This window comes from Cebus imitator, unplaced genomic scaffold, assembly GCF_001604975.1.
Source record: "Cebus imitator isolate Cc_AM_T3 unplaced genomic scaffold, Cebus_imitator-1.0 Scaffold287, whole genome shotgun sequence".
In the NCBI taxonomy this organism is placed as follows: Eukaryota; Metazoa; Chordata; class Mammalia; order Primates; family Cebidae; genus Cebus; species Cebus imitator.
Genome location: NW_016107602.1, coordinates 209,516 through 216,926, shown reverse-complemented (window position 1 = coordinate 216,926; position 7,411 = coordinate 209,516). Strand labels below are relative to the sequence as shown.

At 41.1% G+C, this 7,411-nt stretch overlaps 2 long non-coding RNA genes across 2 annotated transcripts in view; both read right to left on the bottom strand.

Moving 5' to 3' along the window:
- Positions 1-7,411, bottom strand: part of LOC119467417 — a 53,847-nt gene that overhangs the window by 12,953 nt on the left and 33,483 nt on the right. The gene's annotated exons all lie outside the window — the stretch shown is intronic.
- Positions 2,627-4,396, bottom strand: LOC119467418. Its single transcript, XR_005195954.1, has 3 exons — positions 4,209-4,396; positions 2,855-2,932; positions 2,627-2,698 (listed from the first exon to the last, which is right to left on the bottom strand). It is a non-coding gene; the product is annotated as an uncharacterized LOC119467418 (long non-coding RNA).

Below are 7,411 nucleotides of genomic sequence, written 5' to 3'. Positions count from 1 at the left end.
TTGTTATTATTATTATTATTACTACTATTTTTTGAGACAGAGACTTGCTTTGTTGCCCAGGCTGGAGTGCAATGGCGTGATCTCTTCTCACTGCAACCTCCACCTCCTGGGTTCAAGCGATTCTTTCATCTCAGCCTCCGGAGTAGCTGGGATTACAGGTGCCAGCCACCACACTCAGCTAATTTTTTTGGTGTGTATTTTTAGTAGAGACAGGGTTTCACCATGTTGGCCAGGCCGGTCTCGAACTCCTGACCTCAGGTGGTCCGCCCACCTCGAACCCCCAAAGTGCTGGGATTACAGGTGTGAGCCATAGCACCTGCCCTCAGTCTTTTCTTCCAACCCCATTTTTACCCCTAGCATTACAAAGCTTCTTTAGAAACAGCAGTGGTAGAACCCAAGAGAAGACATGCCACACCTCTAAGTTGTCTGAACTGGAATCAGGTGAGAGAGTCTCCTTAGCCCCTCAGCTCATCCATCCTGATCTGAGAATAAACAGCGGTAGAGGACACAGCTTTAAAAAAGAGAATTAGAAGGTCGGGCAACATGGCAAAACCTCATCTCTACCAAAAATATAAAAATTAGCCAGGCATGGTGGAGTGCTCCTGTGGTCTCAGCTACTCAACAGGCTGAAATTGGGGGACCACCTGAGTCCAGGAGATTGAAGCTGCAATGAGCCTTGATGGTGACACTGAACTGCAGCCTGGGTGACAGAGTGAGACTCTGCCTCAAAAAAGGGAGGTGGGTGGGTGGAGAGAGAGATAATTAGAGGGAAATGAAGACATTCTACTTGATCTAATCCAGCTTGGAGGTGGCAATAAGCAAAAAGGTGGTGATGCACACCAACTCTTTGTGGGATACCAGTGGACCAAGAGTGGAAATATGAGGGATAAGTTTCGTTCAATGCAGATGAAACTAGTTCTAAAGCCAGACTTTATTGGGTGGAGCTCTGACAATGCCATTGACAGTCCTGCTGCCATTTCTTGAGATACACATCCTGAGATGTCCTCAGGGACACTGAATACAGAGTCCAGAAGACTGTCAGACTGAGACCAACATCTTAATAGCCTTAATTGCTTTAGCAGTAAGAATGCAAACTTTAAGACATACCACTTTCACTTTCCTAGGAGCCAAATTGAAATCAGGAAAAATAACCTTCTTATTCTCTGTGCCAAGATCACTGCTCTTACAGTAATGGAGATTAACGTGGCCAGGGACACATTGTGAAGGAACAAATTTTATCAAATTGATTGAAGTGAATCTCCTCCGTATTTCCAAAGCTCCCTGTGCATGACTCTGCCACCACCTTCATCATGCTCTCCTCTCATTTCCTATTGACTTGCCTTTTTCTCTCCTTGGCCATGAACTCTTTGAGGGCAGGCACCATGTTCAACTCATCTTAACCCTACACAATGACTGGCCCAAGGCAGGCACTCTATACATACTTATTAAGTGAAAGGTTTGATGGCTAAAAATGAAAGGAAGTGAGAAAAATTGTTCCTGAAATCCAAATTGTGAGTAGGTAGATATCTTTGCTACACAAATACCTCTATCTCCCTCTTCAAGAGCAGATTTGCTTTCATTTGAAAGCCTGTTCAAGGTCACTATTATGTCTAACCATGTAGCTGTTAGTCTTCTGCAGTTTAGTTTGAAGGACTGTGTTTGTCAGGCCTAATTTATAAGGGCTGGCTCCATTCATCGGACTGAGTGGTCCAAGGAAGAAGAAAGCCAGTGGAGAGCTAGCCAGGTGAGAAGATCACAGCATAATGTAACAGAAAACCACGGAATTTGATACAGACAGGTGAGTGTTAACTGAGTTTGTTCAAGGTTTGTATGCCTTTCTCCCCCTCTAGGCTGTCAGCTTCTTTAGGCAAGGACTGAGTCATCTCTGCATTCTCAGCACCTGGTGCAATTTAAGCAGAAATATCTTGAAGATTTTTTCATGTCTTCAGGGAGATTAGGAATGAGAATGAAATGGAATGGGAATGCTGATGCAGGAAGGATGAGAATGTGGGGTTCTTTCCCAGATGGCCCCTGGCGATGAGATAAATGAGGAGGAAGAAGGGAGGGGAAAACTTTTATTTAGCACTAACTGTATGCCAGACACTGTATATAATATTTTACACATATTACAGAAAGCAATTGTTTCCAAAATTTCTGAGACTTAGCTTGTGCCAAATTAACAATATTTCTGAAGTTCGGATACCTTAACTCTAAAGAGCAAAATAATAAGATTGGGTGTGGTGGCTTATGCCTGTAATTCCAGCACTTTGGGAGGCTGAGGTGGGAGGGTGGCTTGAGCACAGAAGTTTGAGACTAGCTTGGGCAACTTAGTGAGATTCTGTCTCTAGAAAAGGTTTTAAAAATCAGCTGGTATGGTGAGGCATGCCTGTAGACCCAGCTCCTGAGGGGGTTGAGGTGGGAGGATCACTTGAGCCTGTGGGGGTCGAGGCTGCAGTGATTTGTGATCACACCACTGCACTCCAACCTGGGCGATAGAGTGTGATGCTGTCTCAAAATAATAATAATAATAATAAAAATTTCCAGATTTACTGGCCAAAAGGTACAGTAATAAATACATTTTGAAAAGTTGTGTTTTAAAAGACTCTTTTATTTTATATAAATACATCTTGAAAATTAGTTGAAGAAGGTAGTATGTATCCATCATTGTTTTGCATAGATTAAAAACATCTGGGTGTGTCTGAAAATGGAAAAACATAGCATATTATGTAAAACATGCTTGTTTTAGACATGTAAGTATACATTCAAAAATAATACATTCTATTTAGTCTTTCTCATAATGAAAATTGGAATTTGCCATGCTTACTCATCCCCTTAAAACTGGTAAGATACATACTATACAATTTTTATTCTTTGAAAATGCTTGTTGATCTGTGGCAAATTCTCTTATCCTTGGGAGTTGATGTAATCACATCTGCAAAACCAAAGCAGAGTATGGTGCAATCGCTCTTTGGAGAACATTTCTCAGTGCCATCTGTTTGCTCTGTCAGAGCCTTTCCTTTCCAAACTTCCTCCTTAGCCTGTGAATCTGGAGTGTTTCTATGAAGTCTATGAGGTGTTCCTCTGTCCTGGCACCCAGGCTAAGGTGTCACCCTGTGACCCAGTCTGGTGGTCATTTTGGCCCATCCATCTGGGTTCTTTACCCTCTGTTGTTGAGCTGTGGTGATACTGCAGCCAAGTGAAGCCCAGTAGATGACACATTCACACCATTCCCCATGGAAGCCTCCTCTGTTCAATACCCCAGTAAGCATTCCCTAAGCCAAAGTTTGACCCAGAACAAAGCCCTAACTCTCAACTCTCTTCAATTCTGTCAAGGATGAGAGAGACAAGGAAGCTACAGAAGAGAAGTTCAAAGCTAGCAGAGGTTGGTTCATAAGGTTTAAGGAAAGGCGCCATCTCCAAAACATGAAAGTAAAAGGTGAAGCAGCAAGTGCTCATGTAGAAGCTGCAGCAAGTTATATAGAAGATCTACCTAAGATAATTGATCAACGTGGCTACACAAAACAATAGATTTTCAATGGAGATGAAACAGTCTTCCATTGGAAGAAGACTTTCATAGCTAGAGAAGATAAGTCAATGCCTGGCTTCAAAACTTCAAAGGACAGATTGACTGTCTTGGTAGGGGCTAAAGCAGCTGGTGACCTTAAGTTGAATCCAATGCTTTTACCATTTCAAACATCCTAAGACTCTAAAGGTTTATGCTAAACCTACTCTGCCTGTGCTTCATAAATGGGAAAACAAAGCCTGAATGACAGCACATCTGTTTATGGCATAGTTTACTGAATATTTTAAGCCTATTGTTGAGATCTGCTAAGAGAAAAAAAATTTCTTTCAAAATATTACTTTTCATTGACAATGCACCTAATTATTCATGAGACCTGATGCAAACGTACAAAGAGATTAGTGTTGTTTTCATGCCTGCTAACACAACATTCATTCTGCAGCCCATGGATAAAGAAGTAATTTTGACTTTAAAGTCTTATTATTTAAAAAATAGTTTTCATAAAGCTATAGCTGCCATAGATAGTGATTCATCTGATGAATCTGGGCAAAGTAAATTGAAAATCTGCTGGAAAGGGGTCACCATTCTATATATCACATTAGAATGCCACCATTCTAGATGTGATTCATGGGACAAGGTCAAAATATCCACATTAACAGGAGTTTGGAAGAAGTTAATTCTAACCCACCTGGATAACTTTGAGGGGCTCAAGTCTTCTGTGGAGGAAGTCACTGAAGATGTGGTATAAACAGCAAGAGAACTAGAGTAAAAAGTGGATCCTGAAAATGTGACTAAATTACTGCAATCTCATGATAAAACTTGAACACATGAGGAGTGCTTCTTTGGATGAGCAAAGAAAGTGATTTCTGTTGATGGAATCTACTCCTGGTGAAGATGCTGTGAACATTGTTGAAATAACAACAAAGGAGTTAGAATATCACATGAACTTAGGTGATAAAGCAGCAGCAGAGATTGAGAAGATTAACTCAAATTTTGAATAAAGTTCTACTGTGAGTAAAATGTTGTCAAGCAACATCACATGCTACAAAGACATCTTTCCTGTGTAATCCATAAAACAAACTTCATTGTCTTATTTTAAGAAATTGTCACAGACACATTAACCTTCAGATACCACCACGCTGATCAGTCAGCAGCCATCAATCAACATTGAGGCAAAACCCTTTACCAGCAAAGAAAAACAGAACTCACTAAAGGCTCAGTATCATTACTGTTTTTTAGCAATAAAGTATTTTAAGTTAAGGTATGCCCATTGTTTTTATAGCCATAATGCTACCACACATTTAATAGACTACAGGATAGTATAAACATCATTTTTACATGCCCTGAGAAGCTTAAAATTCATGTGACTGACTTTATTGCAATACCTACTTTGTTGGGATGATCTGGAACCAAACCCACAATATTTTTGAAGTATGCCTACATATTCCTTTTCCCCTATCTAGTTTTGAACCAATTGATTCAAAATTAAACCAATCAGGCAGATGCTGTCCAATGTATCAGCTTTTTTGCTGGTATAGATTAGGTTGGTGAATGTGATTAAAGTGCAGGAGGGATTAACTTCCAATGATGCACCCAGAATTAGACAGACGTACACACGTGTCACAAGCCCAGCTGGACAGCCACCAGTCTCCTCATATGGAGCCTCTTACTGCAAAGCTCACAGCACAGAATTAGAACAGAATGTTTGCTTTCTGTGAGCAGTTGATTCCTTAGAGGAAGGAGAGAGAAAAGACTGAGCTACTTTTGCCTAGTTCCTTTCCTAAAGTCACCAATAAGACCAGCCACTCTTGTTGGAGAGGAACTACTGAAGGAGCAGATAGGCAGTGGAGAATCACTCTCATTGGCCACCCACCTCATGGAAGGAAGTACTAGAGTAGGGAATACCTGTTGTCCTGCTATGGAAATCTGAAAACAGCCACATGGAAAAGTGATGAGAAATGTAAATTGGATTTTGTGGGACTCGAGCTGGATGCACTTTTGCATTAGATTGTCTTGTATCTTGAGGAAAATATGGTATGTGTTTTTATGTGTATACACACACATTCCTTCTGACCATGAAATTGTAGATGGGTGTCTACAAAAGCAATTTTAGTTTATCAGGTAAATTTGTGGGACCTCAAAGTTCCCCCCAAGCCTGCAGACACCCTGTGTAATTCTGGCTTTTCTCATGGAAGCTGCCTGAGAAAGAGCTTTGCTTTTCTCTTGCTCTGGGGCCTTTGCCTGGCACTTATGATTTTGGCCCTCTCCATTGGTTGTGAGCTGATGCAGCTTTTTCACAGGCTGGTCACAGGCTACATGGGGTTGGGGGTGTGGTGGGTGTGTTCTATGGTGTGACTTTATGAGGTGTTTCTTTAGTGCATATTGTCCCGGATCTCATTTAGGAGAAGTGGAAATATTTTGCCTTTTTCAATATGCTCTCATCCTCTCTGCTACAGTAGTCTAAGCCTGAGAAGCTATGAACTGTGTGGATGGGCTGGTTTCCAGACTTAGCTGTGAGGTCTGTTTCCATTACAGTGAAGCTGCTCAACAACTGGGTGTCCCTTTGAAACAATAAAAGGGATATCACGTTTTTCATTGATCCTTAGTTTAGTGTGAAAAAAACATACTCTAGTTATTCTTGATATGTACTATATTTTGAATGTTTGTCCTCTCCAAATCTCATGTTGAAATTTGATCCCCAGTGTTCCAGTGTCGGAGGTGGGCCTAATGGGAGGAGTTTGGGTCATGGGGGCAGATCACTTATGAATAGATTTAACACCCTCCCTGAGGGTGGGTATGGAGGTTAGGGTGAGGATCGGGTTCTCTATTAGTTCCCAAGAGAGCTGGTTGTTAAAAAGAGCCTGGGACCTCTCCCCCATCTCTTGCTTCCTCTCTTGGCATGTGACGTCTGTACAAGCTGGCTCCCCTTTACCTTCTACCATGAGTGGAAGTGGCCTGAGGCTCTCACCAGATGCCTAATCTTGAACTTTTCCAGACAGAGTTGTGAGCCAAATCATCTCAATGATGAGCCCTTTTTTCTTTATAAATTACCCAGTATCAGGCAATCCTTTATAGAGTGCAAAATGGACTAAGACAATATAGTTTTATACATCAATGTCTCCTGGTGCATTATTATTTGTAATGCTAGATGGCAAAAAATCAATTATTATTTGCTGATTTGGACATGAAAAAAGAATCTGAATTGCGTAGAATTTCTCTGGTGCAAGTTGGGTCAAGATCTCAGCCTCTTTTTTTGGGCTGAGAAAATGTTCCAGTATCATTGGTATACAAAGGGCAAAGGAAGCAGGGGCTGAGGCTTACAGTGTGCCAGATGCCATTGTAACTGCTTCACTGGACTCAAGAATCTCTTTTCATTACAAAATGATCTATAATCTCTTCTGGGTCTAATGGGACTATAGTTTCTAAAGCTTTGGGATTCAATTAAAACCAAAATGGGAACATACTTTAGATTTCATGGTTAGAGCCTTTTTGACTGATCATATTAGATTGCTACTACCTCCCAAAGATTTTCTCATTTTAATTTATTGAATATAAGTGGATTTCATACTGAAATTCAGTATTTGCCTGTTCATCTATTCAACAACTGCTTATTGAGTGCCCCTTATGTGCCAGGCTCTGTACTGGGCACTGAGGATTAACATATATTCAAAGAGTTGAATGAAAAGAAAGATATTCTGGCAAATCATTGCAGTTTAAATAAGCATCAGGCTCAAGCCTGTAATCCCAGCACTTTGGGAGGCCGAGGCGGGTGGATCACGAGGTCAAGAGATCGAGACCATCCTGGTCAACATGGTGAAACCTTTTAAACTCTTAAATGGCAAGGAAGAATAAAGAAAGCTCTCCCTGTGGGAAACAGCTCTTCTCAAAGAC